The sequence below is a fragment of the Mus musculus genome, chromosome 12, assembly GCF_000001635.26.
Source record: "Mus musculus strain C57BL/6J chromosome 12, GRCm38.p6 C57BL/6J".
NCBI lineage: Eukaryota > Metazoa > Chordata > Mammalia > Rodentia > Muridae > Mus > Mus musculus.
The window spans coordinates 110486475-110505315 of NC_000078.6; the positions used below are offsets into that span (position 1 = coordinate 110486475).

An 18841-nucleotide genomic window follows, 5' to 3' on the forward strand; every position below is an offset into this window, starting at 1 on the left:
CTCCTGCGTGAACCCCTGAGATCTGCCGGGGTTCTGGTTGTTAAATGCTAGGCTCTTAGCTTTACAGTGGTTGCCTGTGCTTTGCATTGACAAAGGCGTTGTTAAGATTTAAAAGGGCAACAAGTTTTCAGTGTGCATGTAGGTCACGGGAATGGCTGGCCTGTCGGAAGCAAATGTGTAGCTTTTTCTCCAGCCTCCTTGAACTGCTGTAGAAGTTGGCTTCCACAGTGGTTAAATGTAAGATGGCCAGAAGAAGCAAAGGGTGACCACAGGTGCCTCGGCTGCAGAACCCAGCAGCAGTATGTATGTTGATTCTGAGCCATTGGCTAATGAGCAGTGACTTGACTGGATTGCAGGTACAAGTCCTATATTAATACATGTAAGGAGGTCCCTTATGGGTATTTTTTTTTAATTTTTAAGTTTTTATGTATGTGTATATTTTGCGTGTGTGTATGTATGTATGTGGACCACATGCATGTCTGCTGGTGCCCAGAGAGTCAGAAGAAGGCTTCCTGTCCTCCAGAACTGGACTCAGGGATGCTCATGAACCAGCACGCAGGTGCTCGGAACTGAGGCCAGCTCCTCCCCAACAGCAACAAGTGCTCCTCACCACTGAGCCACGTCGGCAACCTCAACAACCCCTTTGGTTTGTGAGCCTGCTGGTGCTTATTAGACACCTGATACTCTACTTCTTCTTGGAATTATGAATTTGTTCAAAAATAGAATCATTTGGTTTTACATTTTATAAATAGAATGATTAATTTATGGGAGGCCCTGTTCCACACTTTACCGTGCCCATCACAGAGCGTCCTCCCTGAGCTGCTCAGTGTCTAACTGTCAAGGAAGGTGCCGCGCCTGGTCCTCAAGGTTTTCAGAAAGAAACCTGTAGCCACCTAAAAATGGCTTGTAATGCAAACGGCTGGAATAGCTCCTAATTTTAAGTCTCAAGGAATACTTGATTTCCTCATGAAGACTTCTTAAAGCAGACATGTTAATGTTATTGTTCTAATGACCTGGCTGTGTGAGCCAAGTGCTGAAGGTCATTTAAAATGACTAAAATACAGCCTCTTCCCCCAGAGTCCCCTGCTGGAGAGGGACAGAGGACAGACAGGAAGAGACACCTGTGGGCAGGGAGCCCTGGGGAGCACAGGAACTGGGGTGCTGGGAAGGAAGGAAGAAGACGCAGGAGAGGGTGGCCCTCCATCCTACGCCTCCTTGAGGCAGAGGGATCTTTCACTCCAAAGGGAATACAGCCTGCCCAAGACCACATAGCCCTCAAATGGTAGGACTAGAGTCCAAGTCTAGGAAGCTGTTTTATCTTGTTTGCAATCTTTATAAGTCACTTTTGGAGAGAAATTGTGGCTGTTGGCCGAACGTCTTGCAAGAGGATTACAGTTTGCTCCCCATTGCCTGGTCAGGGCTTTAGTTCAATGGCCCTGTTTTGCATGACAGTTGTATACCCAGAGTTCATTTCTTATTCATTTTGCATACCTTGTGTTTGGCAAGTTTGACAGCCACACTCTAGGCTGATCCTGACTTGGTCCTTGAGCAGATGCAGTGGCCTGCTTTCCCCGTGGGTGGGGGCACTGGGATAGGGGCAGTCAAGTCGCAGTGAGTGCTGCTGCTCACCTGACGTTTGCTCCCAGTTAGTTCGGTAGCTGGTGATGCTGACAGTGATTAATGTGGCGAATTCACCATTCCCAAAAGTTCAAGTTCAAGTGTCAAGGGAAGACGGTTTAACCAGTGCAGGCCTGACTGCCTTCGGGGAGAGCGATGGCTGTAAATTTAGCTTGATGACACAGCTCCTGCACTCACAGGCTGTCCAAGAGAGCAGTCTCCCAAGATGGAAACACACTTTGTGATGTCCACTCTACTAGCCCGTGGCCACATGTGACCATCTAGCACTTAAAACTCTTTATCTTAGATAAGTGTCAGCCAGGGTTATCAAATTGGACAGCAAAGGTCTAGTCTGGAATTGGCACTCTTTCAACTAAAGTCCAGACTGTAAATATTTTTGGCCCTGAGCAAAAGCAGCTACAGCGGTAAATGAAGAGGCCTGCCTGTCGACCCACAAAGTCTTATTTACACATGCAGGGAGCAGGCTGGGTCTGCTCATGGGTTCCGGCCTCCAGACCTGTTCTTGCTACTGCTGCTTGTCTGAGCTTCTGTGAAGACCATGGATCACTCCTGCCCTCCGTGGAGGACCCATCTCAGAGCTAGGCTTCAGGCAGAGACAGCTCAGCCAGGAAGATGCCAGCCACCAGAGAAGGAAGCAGGACAGGCAGTCTAGAACCTCTTCCTGTTGACCTGTATTCAGGGCCATCAGAAAGCCTTGCACCTGATAACCTTGTGCTGATTCATTTCTTAGAAACTTCCTGGGTGACAGTGGGAACACCCAGCTCGCAGCAGGAGAGCTGGTGGTCCTTTTTAAAGTAGCCTCTTTGTCCTAGGAAGTGGGGTTTAATGAAGAGAGCCCCTCTCTGTGGCAGATCCTCGCTGGGTCATGGGTTGGTGGACATTCACTCTGCCAGTAAGAACTTAAACCAGGCAGGAAGCAAGTGAAGTGGATGAGCCCTGTCCTCCATTTCCTAGCACGACAGTGTGACCGTGACTGCGCAGTGTGGGTGGGAGGGGGCACTCAGGACGGGCCTGAGGTAGATGCTGCGTGAGCAGACCAGGGCCCACTGCTACCCACATTCTCCAAACAGGGAAGGGAAGCTGCCCGCCTGCCCGAGTGAGACTGTAAAGGACGCCCTCTCTGGTTGCCATGAGCTGTCTGTCACTCACCCTCTGAGTGGCAGAGTTTAGGAATGACCAGTACACTCTTCCTGTGCATGTGTGTGCCCTGTGGCAGGCATCCTGGAGAAGGTGCACTCACACTTGCATGCCTGCATGTGTGCGTGCGTGCGTGCGTGTGTGCTGCAGGAATTAGTTCTGCCCTTGGAGTTGGGGAGGCTACTCACATGGTTGCTTTATAGTAGAAGCCATTTCTGGTTTATTTTTTCACTGAGACATGTTAATTGTGTAGAAGAATAAGAGGGAAAGCTGAGGAAAGAATGAGAGAAGCTTGGCAGGTAGTAATCACATGGCACCCATGGCACCCATGAAGCCCAGGGTTCAGTCCCCAGCTTCTCATGGAGCACTCTGGCAGTGGAGGCAGGAAGAAGAGAAGCTCTCTCAGGACAACAGCCCCGGCTCTGGAAAATCTGGGTTAGGTGTCTGGGGAGGGCTGGATGGGGTGTTTGGACCTAGGAAGAGAATTGGCGGCAAGGGCGAGGCTGGAGTGCCTGTGAGTCCTCACCCCACGTTGATTTGTTCCATGTTTGTCCCGCAGTGCCGTGCTGGCTCAAGGAGCACCGGCTCACTCACTCGTTCTCGCTCTCTCTCACTCTTGCTCTCCGTGCTCCAGCCTGCTGGGGAGCAGCTATCCTGCGGTGTCTGTCTGAACCTCAGTCCACCCAGCCTGGGGGCCAACTATGTGGGTACTGCCTCGGTTATGTGGGTACTGCCTCGGCTGTTTGTCCCAGCGCAGAGGCAGCATTGTCTTGTTAGTTTCAGGACCAAGGCCACATCCACCTGTTCCACTTTTCCTTTTGAGTCCTTCCAGTGCCAAAAGACATTATTCCTCCTCCCCCCACCCTTTGGAGAGAACAGGGAGCGAGCGCCCTCTGCAGGATTACAGAAATGCAATGAGTCTAAGACAGTCAGAGCCCAGCACAGCTCCTGTCACAGAATCACGAGGTGAGGGGACAGTCCCCTCGTATCCCTACATGCTCACTGTCTCCTGCACATAGGACTTTGTGTCTTGTGATGCCTGGGGAGCAGCAGTTGTTTCTTACCTGAGAGAGTAGGGCTTGCTGTGGGTTATACACTTTTTGTTTGTTTGTTTGTTTGTTTGTTTGTTTGTTTGTTTGTTTTTCGTACACATTTTAAGATTTTTGTATATGTGTGTCTGTGTGAGTATGTGCATATGAGTGCTGGAGCCCCAGGAGACCACAAGAGGGCACCGGACCTTCCGTTCCTGGATTTACAGGTAGTGTGAGCCACTAGACAATGGTGCTAGGACAGACTCAGATCCTCTACAAGAGCAGACATGCGTTTAATGACAGAGCCCTCCCTCCAGCCCAGAGCTGTTTGTTAAACCACGTGATGCTATGTACTCCTAGCCCTCTGGAAGGTTAAGGCAGGTAGGATTATGCTAAGATCAGGGCCAGTCTGAGGTGCATCGTCACTTTAAGGTCAGCCTGGGCTATGTAGCAAAAACAAACCAGTCATGCTCAAGAGATGGCTCCACAGGTAAAGGAGCCGCCGAGTCTGGCAACTCAACTTCAGTCCTTGGATTCACACAGTGAAAGGAGAGAACCAGTTCCCACAAGTTGTCCTCTGACCTTTGTACATAGGCCACACACACACACACACACACACATACACACACACACATACACACACACACACACCCATACACACACACACACATACACACATACACATACACACACACACACACACACACACACACATACACACACTCACTCTTAAATTTTTTGTAATGTAATTTTGAAAACGTTTTAAAGTCTTCCTTTTTAAGTTTGACAAGACCAAAGCAAGCAAAGTCACTACATACTGAGCAGATAGAAGACTGGTTTTATTTTAGGTTCGTGAATTATCCATAAATCAAAAAATGGTTCTAGTTTAAGAATGCAGGCTAAAGTGTAATGGTTAGACGCAATGAGTAAATGCAGATCAGCTTCTTGTTTGTGAAAATACCAAGCTCAGGGGCCCAACAAGATGCGCAGAGGGAGGGGCTGATGATCTGAGTTTTGTCTCAGCAACCCGTGTGCCGAAGCAGAGAATGGAATCTTGAAACTTGTCCTCTGCCCTCTGACATATGTGCACACATGTTCCGAAATATATTTAAAATGTTATTTTAAAATATCTACAAAATGAAGCTGTGTTGGAGTGGTGCTGTTCTGTAATTCTGGTGCTGCAAGACTGATGTCAAAGGACCAAAAACTCAAGACTAGCCTGAGATGCTTGTAAGTTCAGGGCCAACCTGGGGCTACATTGTGACACATACCTGCAGTGAAACCTGCTAACTGTGGACTGGGGCAGTTGGGGAGCACTGTGTGCTGCAGGGCCCTGGTGCTGTGGATGTCCTTGCTTCTCTGGGTGTGGTAAAGATGGGGATTTTGTAACTTACTGCCAGGGAATGGAGACTAAAGTGTCTTATTAGTGACGCATCAGGATGTCTGCACCTTGCTCGGGTGGTAAAGGGGCCGCTAAGTCTAAGGCAGCATGCTGATGCACAGAGCGGAGGATGCAGGGAAGGAGACACCCCAGTACCCATTCACGGGGACAAAGGCTTTACATTCTTCAGGATGTTTGAAAGACGAACTTCAGAGTGTGACAGACCTGTCACAGCACAGGAATTGCTCCCGACCTGGTCACAGCTGCCATGTGTGTTGGCTGTTTTACCCCCTGGTTGCTAACTCACAGCGGCTGCATGGCCCCCGTGTATTTTGGGGTCCATGCTTGATTTGATATTGACAGCATTCTTACTGGCCTTACACAGTAACTAGCTGCCCTTAAGGTTCTCAAGGAGATAAAACCAAGGTTTCCTCTGAGCTTCAGGGTAAGGATAAAGACACGCGATTAGATCCAAAACCTTGGTTATATCTGGCAGGGGAGCCCTTCTCTGTACCTAGAAATAGGAAAATTAAGGGATTTACCTTTTCAGTGTTTGTGAGAGGAATAAACAAGTAAATATAAGCCAAGAGCTTCGAATGAAATGCTGTGAGTCGGGGCTGGTGAGATGGCTCAGTGGGTAAGAGCACCCGACTGCTCTTCCGAAGGTCCAGAGTTCAAATCCCAGCAACCACATGGTGGCTCACAACCATCCGTAACGAAATCTGACTCCCTCTTCTGGAGTGTCTGAAGACAGCAACAGTGTACTTACATATAATAAATAAATTAATTAAAAAAAATAAATAAAATAAATTGTTTAAAATTGGGTCTTTTAAAAAAAAAAAAAAAAAAAGAAATGCTGTGAGTCTCTCCACATGTTAGTGGTGGCCGTGGGGACCCTTTTGTGGGGTGCCTGTGGTTCTTTCTAGAGCCCAAGAGCTAACCGCAGTTACAGCTGGGGCGCCTGCATGTTTGCTCTCCTTAAAGGTCTTTTTGCCTCTGGCTTCCCAAGCCCCCTCATCTCTTCCTGTGTTGCCCCACTAAAGCAGCACCCTCAGTACCTGTGAGCGTGGGTGATCCCAGGTGCCACCTCCATGGTTTCTGTGGAGCATGTCCTAACCCCTGGGAGAGCCTTTTGGGGGGGGGGGCGGGGGTTTCTCTGTGTAGCCCAGGCTGTCTTGGAACTCACTCTGTAGACCAGGCTAGCCTTGAATTCAGAAATCCGCCTACCTCTGCCTCTGAAGTGCTGGGATTAAAGGCGTGTGCCACACTGCCCGGCTGATTGGTCCAGCCTTTTTTAATTTTTTTCAAGTCCAACCTGAAAACTCGAACTTAGGTTTTTAACTGTCAAAGTGGAGTCTTACCGTTAACAGCCATAAGACATGTTCAGTTTTGAAGTCAGTGATGCCGATTGTGACCGTGTCGTTTCCCATGTCGTTTCCCATTTGAGCTTTGAGCATAGTGTGCTCGTAGTCGGATGCTTTCGCTGGGACTGACTGCTCACAGGGATGCATTTCTTTTTTTTGTTGTTGATTCTTTCCCCTCTTTTCTTGAGATGGGGCTTATGTTGCCCAGGTTAGTCTCAGACTCCTGGGCTCAAGAAGCCCTCCTGTTTGAGCCTCCCTCGTGTCTGGGACTTGGGGCATGTGCCACCGTGCCTAGCTAGTGCTGTCGTGTGTAACTAGGAAGCTCTGGCTCTCTGCTTTCCCTTCAGCTTACTTTCATCTTTCGCCTGTCAGACTGGGCAGCATTCGAACTCAGTGACATCTCAGGTGTAACCTTAAGTCTTAGTGTTTTAATTTTTAATATCGTGGTGCTTTAGTAGAGCTTGATATGTTAATATTTTGGGGATTTTTTTCATCTGCATATGACAGCTTTCATCATATGCTGAATTTTTGTGTCTGCTGGTTGTGTTGCTTGTAAGTGCTATTTCTAAATTGTGGTGTTTTAACTTACGAAATCCTGAGAACAGTAATGCTCCCTTCTAGGGAGCAGTCATAACCCTTGCAAAGTTGCTGGCCCTTCAGTCTAGAGATGAGAAGCGGTGTAGATATTGTAGCTGATTTCTGTTCCTGCACAGCTACAGAAACGAGTCTTCCAGCTCCGTGTAGACCACATGCACCTGCGAGCCACATACTCAGAACTCGGTGGTTGTGACAGCCCTGTAGTCTACAGAGCATCACACACACTAGGAACCCCAGAGTTGCAGAGCTACCTTCAAGGGGTCTCTCTGCGGGTGCCCCTTTCAGATAGTCTAAATGCTGTGTAGACACTGGCTTGATGGTGAGACAGTGATGGGTAAACAGCTGCTTTTATAGAAGAAGGTAGCCGGGTCCAGCTATCGGCCACCACACACTCTGACATGCACATGCCTGTCTACCTTGATGAAGGTGATTTGTTTTAGAAAATCCCACCTTTGACACAAACTTTCTCAAGTCTGTGTGAGGAAGTGCAAAGTTCACATAGAGGCAGCTCAGCATGGCCGCCTTGGCATGGCCTCAGCGCTTTGGCTCTGCTGAGGAGACGCCCCCTCTTGGTAAGTTGAGCTGCAAGCTTACTTCTCCAGCCACCTTCCTAGGACCTTCACTTCTACTTGAAACACCAAGAGTCACATTGTGTTTAGGACATGAACATTTGGGCACATTTCCTCAGATATGCAAGAAGCAAGCTTATTGGCTCAAAGGAAACGGTCACAACACTACTTTTTGCCTCTTGTAAAATTTCAGCTTCCAAACCAAGTATAGATTTATGAAAATTTGCATCTGCCATTGTGGCATTGTTCAGTGACAGTGGGACGAGTCCTAGGGACCAGCAAATAAGCACAGCGCAAGGCACATGCCAGCAATGGAGTCAGTGAGGGTGCACTGCAGGCCAGAGGAGTTTCAGGTACCTGGACTTCATCAGCACAGCCTCAGATCCACAGTGCAGCTAAGACTTAGAGGTGGTATTTGCTGGTCAGGTATAGTGGCTGGTGCATGTAGGAGGCGGAGGCAGGAGGATCACTGTTAGCTTCAGGCTAGCTTGGACTACAGAGTAAGACAGTGTCAAAAATCAGCCAATCAGAGTTAACAACCAGCCGGGCGTGGTGGCGCCCTTTAATCCCAGCACTCAGGAGGCAGAAGCAGGCGGATTTCTGAGTTCAAGGCCAGCCTGGTCTACAGAGTGAGTTCCAGGACAGCCAGGGCTATACAGAGAAACCCTGTCTCGAAAAAACAAAAAACAAAACAAAACAAACAAACAAAACAAAAAAAACAGAGTTAACAACCAAAGTAACTAAAGCTGCAGCTGTCACTTCCTGAGTTTGAATGTCAGATGGAAGAGCATTGGAAATGCTCAGGCTGCTGAAGTGAGCTTGTGTGTGTGTGTGTGTGTGTGTGTGAGAGAGAGAGAGAGAGAGAGAGAGAGAGAGAGAGAGAGTGTTTCCCATACTCCTCGACAAAAACAACTCACCACAGGAAGTTGAATACAGAGGCAGCCATGCAAACCTGCCTGCCTTCTGTTAAGTCTCCTGCAGAGACATATACAAAAGTGTAGGATAGTACCATTCCCCCTAATTTAAAAAAAATAAGTTTGTTTTAGTAAAGGTGTGGTCTGACATGAAATAGGCCTATTAATAACCAATTTAAGGAGAGGGTGACATTGTAAAATTTCTCCTCCATGGCCGGAATCTCTGGATGTAACCCACCCAATCAAGGCTCCTCTTGGTCTGCACATAGAACCTGACACTGAGTGAGTAGGCGGGTTCTGACGCCACAAAAATCAGAAAACCTCATCCCAAGACTCTCTAGCCCACACTGGAAGGGAACCTAACCCCGTGCTCCCCAGAGCTGGTGTCTTGTGTGTTCCCACTCAGGTCTGTACGACAACAAACCGAACAAAATAGGCTGAGTGAACTAAGCAGTTACCCCATGGTTGTGGAAAGGGCGCTCAGGCTGTGCAGGGTGGATGTCCGGCTCTCCCTGGCCTCCACACATCTTGGTTAGTTCCTTTTATCTTTTTAAAAATCTGTTTTTGAAATTTTTTCCTTTGATTCGTATATAAATAAGCCACTTTTGTTCTTTTTTGTCTGTTTCGTTCTGTTTGTTTTTCAAGATAAGATTTCTCTGTATAGCTCTGGCTGTCCTGGAGCTCATTGTGTAGACGAGGCTAGCCTCAAACTCACAGAGATCCTCCTGCCTCAGCCTCCCAGATTAAAGGTGTGTGCCATCACTCTCTGGCTTCTTGCACTTTTCTTAATCAGAACTAAAACCACATCTCCCTGGCCTCGTCCTTGCCTTCTGCATCCACCTGCACAGCAGAGTGCTTGCCACATGTTTGCAGTCTGCTGTGGGCGCTTGAAGGCGCTTGCCTGTGTGTGTGTGTTTACTTACAAACACAAATACTATAAAAGTGCGTTTATTCACAGAAAGTTTCTAGTCTTTTTATTTCTTCAGTTAGTAAGGAAAACAAGTAAAATGAAAGAAATGTGAGAAAACAGACCTTTTTGTAAGTTTGTAACGAGGGATGCTCTGAGCTGCTGGCACCTTTATGACCTACCTCATGTGGTTTATGCATTCAGGCAGTAAACACTGGGTTCAGTTTCCTGCACCTTCAGTAACCGTGATTTAACATTTTTGGGCTAGGTAAGCATTTGGAAGGAGGAGGCAAGCATGTAGCGTTTGCCACCTTCCAGAGCTTGGTGTAGGCTCATTTGGTCAGTTTTCAGGTGCTGGGGATAACAAGGCAGAGCATCTTTTCCTGGTGTAGCTTCAGGGCGGTGTCCCCGTGTTCTCCCTTATCAAGGCCTGGAGATGGGGGCTTCCTTTTCTTAGTTCTTCAGTCCTGAGCCTAAGTGGACCTTTTAGTCTTGTGACTGTCAGTGGTCATTTGAAGGACATTTTAATTTTAAAGGTTAGGCCACACTCACTGAGTGACTTTCTGCCCCTCCAGACAGAGCCCTTTCTAGGTTGTCAGATGACACTGTCCAGACATCAAAGCTGTCAGATCTAGGGGAGGGGCCGCTGTCCTTTTCGGAGTCTGGCTTAAGTCTTTACCTTCCGAGTCTGCAACATGTTTTCTTTAGAAGTGCATTTGACCAGATGACTTCTTTTCTTTTTTTTTTAAAGACTTATTTATTTTATGTATATGAGTACACTGTAGCTGTCTACAGACACACCAGAAGAGCACATCGAATCCCATTACAGATGATTGTGAGCCACCATGTGGTTGCTGGGAACTGAACTCAGGAACACACACACACACACACACACACACACACACACACACAGAGGAAGCCCCTCCAACCTTCTGTTTGCCTAGTTTAGTGTAGCAGATCAGAGGGGCCTTTGGCTTATTTGAGTCTTTCCACCCTTTTATTTTTCACAAAGAGACTCTTCTATACATGAATTGTAGGCTAAACTTGGAGCCACAAAGTAATTTCCGACAACACACTTCTCATTTAAATGTTTAAAAAAATAGAGGAAACTTTAAGAAGCATTCTCAGTAAAGTGTTCTTTGGCAAGAAGCAGGGACTTATCAGCCAAGTTAATAGCCTTAACTGTGGCATCCATAGTAACTAGACAGGCTGCCTGGGTAAATATTTACCCATCAGCCCCAAGGCAGAGCTGGCAGTTCGGGGTCCTTCCTACTACCCAGTGTGCCGGGCATCACCACCTTCTTCATATTGTTTATGCAAAAAGTTTGGATGAATGGCTTTGGTGGCAGCCTGTGGCTCCCAGGGAGAGTAAAGTGACCCTCACTGCTGTCATTAGCACAGGGGAACCTTTTTCATCTTCAAAGCTCCTTGCAGGTGTTCATTAGCCACCGTCCTCTTTGCTGGGAGGTGGTAAACAGGTGTTATTAGCCCCATTTTTACAGTTGTGGAATTCAGAGCAGAGAGTTTGCCAGCTTGCCTGAGGTCCTGGAGCAGTTGGTGACAGAGGCCTTGGGCTTTCTGACTCACAGTTCTGGGCTCACATGCTCCAGACAGGCATGGGAAGCTGCTCTTGCAGGTTCCTTTATCTCGGGGATCTCGGCAGAGGTGTCTGCTGCGTTTACAGTGGTGTAGAGTGCGGGCTCCCGAAACAGGCTGGTCAATCTGATGGTGTCATCTAGAAAAAACACAAGATGCAGATCCTGGGGCGGGAAGGTAAGGCTCTTCCCAAAGGCTTGTGGTTATGGTGGAATTAACTCACCAGGGCCTTGAGCGGTGTAGCTGTATCCAGTGCCGGCTGCAGCCTCTTCACAACCCTGGTGCTCATGGTGACCTGCCTGTGTTTGAGTTAAGGACCTCAGCTGCCCCGAGAGAGCCACTGTCTAGCTGGATTTGTTAAAGCAAAGCTGGCAAGAATCTCATTGCTGAACTCAATGTTATTCCTGGTAAAGGTGTTTAGTGCCATCCTGAGAGTCTGGCAGTGTGGTAATTCTCTTCTTTGTGCCAACGCTAAGTAGCGTGGAATTCTTGTAAAACAGAGGCACCTTCCTCCGGAAGCAGGCTCTGGCTCAGCTCACCCATTTGTTGAAGGAGAAATGGTTGTAGATACAAATGGTTCATGACCTGTACGGTGAAGAAATCTCCCTGTTCTGGAATCCTGGGTGCACTGTTGGGAGCATGCTGACCTCGCAGCCTTTTCCGTACCAGATGAGCTTGAGTGTCACACAGAAACCAGGTTGCTCAGCTTACTTCAAATCCAAGAAGTCGTTATCCACGGACGGACGGCAGGACTGAGTCTTCAGCTCCTGCCCGTGGCCATGTAGAGTCTGATGTCCTTTAGGCGAGCGTTTAGAAGTCACCAGCATGGCGCTGGGCCATGTGCTTGGTCCGAGACTTGGTCATGTTACAGGTGCTGTGTGTATTGTGTGCGATTGCTTTCAGAGGCACTGAGAGGGTAGGCGGGAGTGATTGGTAGCACTAGAGCAAAGGGAGCTAAGTGTGGGGGTGGGAGGTGGGGGGAGAATGGGGGAGCGGTCAGACCAGGATGAGGTTTCCTTAAGTAGCAAAGTCCTTCTCGGGCCTGATGGCAGAGCAGCGCAGCAGAACAGAGAGCCTTGGTGCCCTGAGGGTTCCTTATGACTTTGATGAAATACTCAGAAGAAACTGAAAGTGATGCCGGCAGTAGGAGAGTGGACTAGGGAGGCGTGTGTGCCCGAAGCATGCAGATATGCAGAAGGAAGAGCCGAGTTAAGAAGGAGGGCGTTGCCTCCTGCTCCTTGAGGCAGATGCACACTTTTACCCAGTTCATGGCTAGAATACAGAATTGAAGCACCACCATCCTGGCTTTAGATTTGAGACTTGGCCAGAACCTGGCTTTCCTAGTCCTTCTGGCCAGGCAGGCCCTCTCAGTGCTTGCCCTGGTCTGCCAAGGCAACAGAGTGTAAGCGTGTAAGCGGAGTGTCCAGGTTGGCCCCTGGTGAGGCTTGGCTCCTGCTCTGCCCTTCTGGGTTAGCTGACCTCTCGGTTCTCTGTTCCTTTCATTGAATGAACCAGATTGGTGCATGCCCCTGGTAGGCCTGGGCCTTTTGTTTTGTTTGTTATTTTCATGGTAAATGGTAAGATGATTAAGAGCAACTCTGATGAAAAAGCTTGCCCTTCAGGACGAGGAAGGGCCCCTGCCTTTTCTGGAGTAGGAGGCTGTGTAAGGGAGGAGGTTGGCCCTGGTGGCTTTGGTTTTTCCGGGTGCTGAAGAGGAGGCCTCAGCGGGGCAGGACAATAAATGGGTAGCTAGAAGAACAAAGAGGGGAGGAGCCCAGGCCTGGTAGAGTGTAGAATGGCCGGAAGGGTGTGGCCAGTGGCTGTGGGACTGCGGACTGCGCAGTCCTTGCTGATTTAGGCTTTGCAAGGTATTTTCCACTCTGGGGTCCTTACTGTTTTGCCGAAGAGTGGCTCTATCTGTACAAAGGCTGCTTCCTTTTTGTCCCTGCGCTCTGTGAGCCACATCTAAGGAGCTCTACAGAGCCCCAAGGTTTGCTCCTGTTCCTTCCAAGTCATTTTGCAGCTTGCTTTAGACCTTCTGATCGGTGTGGAGTTGGCTGTTATCTCCGGTCAGATGAAGGGAGGCCCTTAGCCTTTGGCATGTGGACACCCTGTTTTCCCAGTGTCATTTCTTGAGATGACTGCTCCCTGCCCTATTGAACCTGCTTGATAGGCTTGCTGAAAGTTGGTGTGCCCTACGTGAGAAGGTCGTTCCTGGGCCCCACTCTGTTCAGTTGGTCTCCACCCTCAGCTTCCAGCCACTTGCTCTTGACTGCTTTGGCTTTGCTCTCAGCTCTGGCCACGGGACTCGGGCTCCCATCTCTCCATCTTCTTCCCAAGATGGTTTGATACTTTGGGGTCTCTGGCATCTCCAGGTAAAGTTTAGGATCTGCTTGTTGGCACACCCTATCTCTTCCCTCTGTTGTGTGGCCTCCCCATATGAAGCCAGTGATGCAGACAGGACCACCTACACTCCCCAGGAGCACCTACACTCCCCAGGAGCACCTCCTAGTCTGGGGGAAAGCCTTCCAGATGTTTATGCCTCTGAAACCCGAAGGACTCATCATGAAAACCTCTCTGGACTTAAATAGTTACAGGTCAGGGTAAGAGCTGTGACTGTTCAGTTGCATGGGAAACCAATCATCTAGGAAGCAGATAGCATCACCCTGTGGCTCACACACCCTCCGAGTGAGCGCCGTGTGAAGGGAGGAACTGCTGCTGGTCCTGCCTGCCTCTAACCTCTCCAGACCGGAGGCCAACTAGAAAGCTGAAGCCTCCCATCTAGCTGGGGCCAAGACGTAACCTGACTCACAGGCCTATGTCCTCTTCAAAGCCGCCATCCTCTTGTTGGTCCTGATGTAGATTCGGTTCTGTGGTGGTCCTGATGTAGATTCGGTTCTCGGTCAGTCTTGCCCATCAATATGATGAGACTCTTTCAAGATGAAGTCTATTCATTCCCTGGGAGATCAGGGCTGTGACTTGTGCCCACAGATCTTAGTTCTCCTGGAGCCAGACTCAGTCATGCCCCAACCCCTGTGCAGCTCCATGGCAGAACTTGTGATACCCAAAAGGAAGAACAAGGGCATTGTGTTTTGGGTTCCAGTATAAAGGACTGCCCTTTAGCCCTAGAATGTTCTTTTGGGGTTAAAATGGGCTTTTTTCCTTTTTTCCTTTTTTTTTTTTTTTTTTTTTTTTTTAAATCTCACTAGTTCTATGCCAGTGAAGTCCCATAGACCCAAAAGTGTTTGCCTTCAGAGCTACCACATAATACTTCAACTGACTTCTGCTACCCCAGAGTCCATGTTTTATATGAAATACCCTGACTAAGCAACTTGGTAGAAGCTAAGGTGATTGTGATGGCAGCGGCTGACAGAGAGAGGAGTAGAGGTGCTGACCTGGGCGGTATAGGGTATCCCCGCAATGAAGAGCCTTTGAAACATTGAAGTGGTGTGTTCTACCCTTATGAACTTTAAAAATTCCTTTAAAAATTATTCACTGCCAGCCAAACATGATGGTGTATGCCTTTAATCCCAGAGGATGGCAGAGGCAGGTAGATCTCTTGAGTTCAAGGCCAGCAAGTTCCAGGATACCAAGGGCTACACAGTGAAACCCTATCTCAAAAAAAAAAATATGTGTGTGTGTGTGTGTATGTGTGTGTGTGTGTGTGTGTGTGTGTATAGCCAGGATGATATGACCTGCTTCCTAGATGATCAGGTTTGATGCAAGTGAATAAGATCAAACATTTGACTTTGAACGGCCATCATTATGAAATGGGATGCTAATCCAAATAAAATTATTTTAAATACACAGCGGCTAGAAGGTGTGGTGAGTGTTGTCATGCTGTAGATCTGAGGAGCATTCTGTACCTGCAAGGAGACGGTGTGTTGGTGAGGATCCAGGGAACATTCTGCTCAGACATATAGATATTGTCTGGTATGGGGGGAGAAGATGACCCGGGGAGCACTCTGTTCACACATACAGACATAATGTGTGTTGATGAGGATCCAGGAGCACTCTGCTCACCTGGGTAGATATTGTGATGGTTGGTGGGGACCTGGGAGCACTCTGCTCACCTGGGTAGATATTGTGATGGTTGGTGGGGACCTGGGAGCACTCTGCTCACTTGGGAAGACATTGTGATGATTGGTGAGGACCTGGGAGCACTCTGCTCACATATGCAGACATTGTGTGAATTGATGAGGACCTGGGAGCACTCTGCTCACATATGCAGACATTGTGTGTTTTGATGAGGACCTGGGAGCACTCTGCTCACATATGCAGACATTGTGTCTATTGATGAGGACCTGGGAGCACTCTGCTCACATATGCAGATGTTGTGTCTATTGATGAAGATCATCATTACTAGAAGATGCTGAGCAGGACACATGCTCTACTCTGGGAAAGCCACAAAGTTTGGCTTAGCAATAAGTCAAGACCCCAAACAGTTGCTTACCTCCTCTCAGAAAGGCTCTCTCCAGCCTGTCACGTTGCACAGCTGGACATTATGAAGGGCCATTCAGCTAAATCTGACTGAGCTTCATCTCATGGCCCAGTTGAGGTGGCCTGTTCTTTGGTGGCCATCAATGGTAGAGGCAACCATTAGCTCCTGCTGCCAGCACTGGGAAGGAGATGAGGAGTGGAAACTTTAAAACCTTGTGTGTTGTTTTCAAGTAGGCTGTCCAAAAGCTGAGTTGGGCTTTCGTAGTTACAGTTTGTCCCTCCTTCCTGAGGCTGTAGTGCCTGCCCAGTCAAGGGTGAGAATTCTTACAGGGCGGCCTCTGTAGGGTGGACATGGTTGGGGGCCTGGCAGAGAAGTGTGGGTGGGTGGGTGATAAGGGGTTGGTTGTATGTCTGTCGGGGCTTTCCTTTGAGTGTTCACTTGTCAGACATTTCTGAGCACATTTGTACTGTTAACAGTTTCAAGTGAGCAGCAAATGGCAGTGGTGCCAGGGGAGTAGCTGTGTGGCACGGGGGTGATGGTGCCGTGTGGCACAGGGTGAGAACTCTCCCAGGGATGTTCACAGCCTGGGGAGAATCGCCCCTTGAGCTGTGGGGAAGATGTGCACTGGTTTCCCTTTATTCATTTGTTAGTTTTACTTGTTTTACCACAAGTGAAATGCTGTCTTTGCTACGTTGCTATTAATGCCTTGATGTGTATAAAAAGCTCACATTTACCAAGGCGTGGGACATTTTGTTACTTTCTTGCTACTTCCATAAGAGAATTTGATATGGCAGAAGCGATCAGAACATCTGCACAAAGCTATCGATGAGTGGCAGTCTCAAGTGGTCTGGGCTGGTCTTGGAAATGTCCAAGATGACCCTGCCCTCCTGTCCTCACGCTGAGTACTGAGACTGCAGGCGTGCTCCACCATGCTGAGCTCAGCAGCAGTGTCCTAACGGAGGAACTGGACAGAGTACAGAACTGATTCACATTTGAGTGGAGTTTGGTTGGATTTTGTTTGGTTGTTGGTTGTTTTGTTCTTGTTTTATGGCATTGGAGGTGTGGGGATGCAACTGTGAGTCCATTGTCTGTAAGATGGGAGATACACACACACACACACACACACACCACACACACACACACACACACACACACACACACACACACTATCCCTTTAGAATGTTCCTAAAGTAAGAGAATGAATTTGCCTATTGTTAACATCCATACAGAAATGTTCTTATCTGAGCTGCAATCATACGGTGTACATTCAGAAGTGAAGCTTTATAGAACCTGGGGCCTGGGACCCACAGAGAGAGTCTAACACTGGGATCTTTAGTCCTTCATCTTACTTCCAACGCTGCTGTCTTCGTATTCTGTTGCTGTGAAGAGACACCACGGCCACCACCACAACTCTTACACAGGAAAGCATGTAATGAGGGCTGGCTCACAGTTTCAGAGAGTTAGCCCACTATCATCATGGGACTGGAGCGGTTGCTCAGAGCTCTACTTCCTGGTTCACAGGCACAGTGAGACTGGGCCTAGCGTGGGCTTTTGAAACCTCAGAGCCTACTCCCAAGTGACACAGTTCCTCCAACATGGACACACCCACTGCAGAAAGGACACAGCCCTAATCAGCTAGGGACTAAGCATGCAAACACATGAGCCTGTGTTGGCCATTCTTACTCAAGCCACCATAGCTGGCAAGGGTCAGCAAAGGCTGGGAGGAAAGGGTCACTTGCTTGGTCAATTGGTCTGTCTGTCTGTCTGTCTGTCAATCAGTCTGTTTTCCCAGTAGAAAAAAAGAACATAACCATGGGCATTAAAGTCACGTTCTTTTTCCTTGTTGAGTGGACGGCTGGAAACCCGAACTGCACACTTGGCTGAGTAATTAACCAAAGTGAGGATGATTTGTGGTACCCTCTCCTCTGTCCTGTGGGATGGCCACAGGGCCTCCAGATGTGGTCAGCATGCACCACAGTTGGCAACACCAGAGAAGATTTTGAAGTGATTCATAGTTGAATGTTATTTTGTTTAGTAATTATACACTAACAAATGTGACGGTGTGTAATTAGCACATTAAATCTCTGATTTCTTGGGTTACTGTTGCTTAGGCTGGGACTTAGTCAAAAGTGTGTCCACTGGAAGGAGAACTCGGGCAAAGGCCTGGCCTTGGTGCTGTGGTGAGAGACTCAGAGGAGGGTTGGCAAGCGGCTGGAGCAGGGCCTTCGGGACCGAGAGGTCGGGTTCAGCCTGCGAATGCTGCTCTGAGGACAGCTCCTCAGCCTCCCTCACACGGGGGGCCTCAACGCAGGGGTGCCTGTCCCAGGAGTCACACTGGCCTGCAGGGTCAGACTGCAGAGCCAACTGGTCCTGCCTCCAGCCTTTGTCTGCTGGTGCAGCTTTTGCTCATGAACCCTTAACTAGTGTGGCCCCGAGCAGGTTACCGAGTATGTTGGTGCTCCACAAAATGACCACGGAAGTGGCTCCCTGCAGAAGAGCTATGGGTCTTGAACAAGGTGAGGGGTGTGAATGCTTGGCCTGGGTCTACAACATACTAAAATCACTAGCCCCACTTAACGGAGCCTGACTGCCGGCGCTTCCATTTCTGGATGACTGTCTGGGCCTCAACATTGCCCCCAAGTAGTTGTGTGGCCAGACTGTTGAGGTGTGAAGTCAGATGTTAACAAGCCTAGCTGCCCTCCTGTGCCCTCTCTCACAGCCCTCTGCAGGCTCTGAGTCAGCCCCACCAGCACAAGCGTGTCACTGAGAAGCCCCTGGTGGGCTTCCCAGACTGCCTGGGAGTGAGGAGGCCAGCCTTGAATCAGAGGCTGTAAGAAGGCAGGGCTGAGATTCCTGGCTGTCAGTTTGACAAAAGTGTTAATAGGGTCACTGAGTTACTGAAAATGTCTGGTCTGATCACGTGGCTGGAGATTCTGTGGGCTCCTTTGGAGAAGCCACAATATTTGCAAGTCAGTCCCACCCTTCCCTGTGAGGCTGAGTTAGGTAATTGTCTGCTCTTTCTCAGGAGATTGTTAGGGTTGTCTGACAACAGGATGTTTATACCGCACAGCCTTAAAGGTCAAATTTGCATGAAAGTGTCTTGTCTCCTGTTCTCTCTTCACTGGGTCTGGGAGTTCTGTTCCAGCTGTCAGTACTGGATTGAAAGTTTTCAGTGGTCTGCACTCTGACTAAACGTGGTCCAGTCAGGACAGGTGCATCCTTGGTGTGGCCTCCACCTGAGAAGCTGAGCAGGTGCTGTGTTGTAT

General features: G+C 48.7%; 1 protein-coding gene across 27 annotated transcripts in view; it reads left to right on the plus strand.

Moving 5' to 3' along the window:
* The window catches only part of Ppp2r5c (protein phosphatase 2, regulatory subunit B', gamma), a 135932-nt gene that overhangs the window by 39331 nt on the left and 77760 nt on the right, over nucleotides 1-18841 (plus strand). The gene's annotated exons all lie outside the window — the stretch shown is intronic.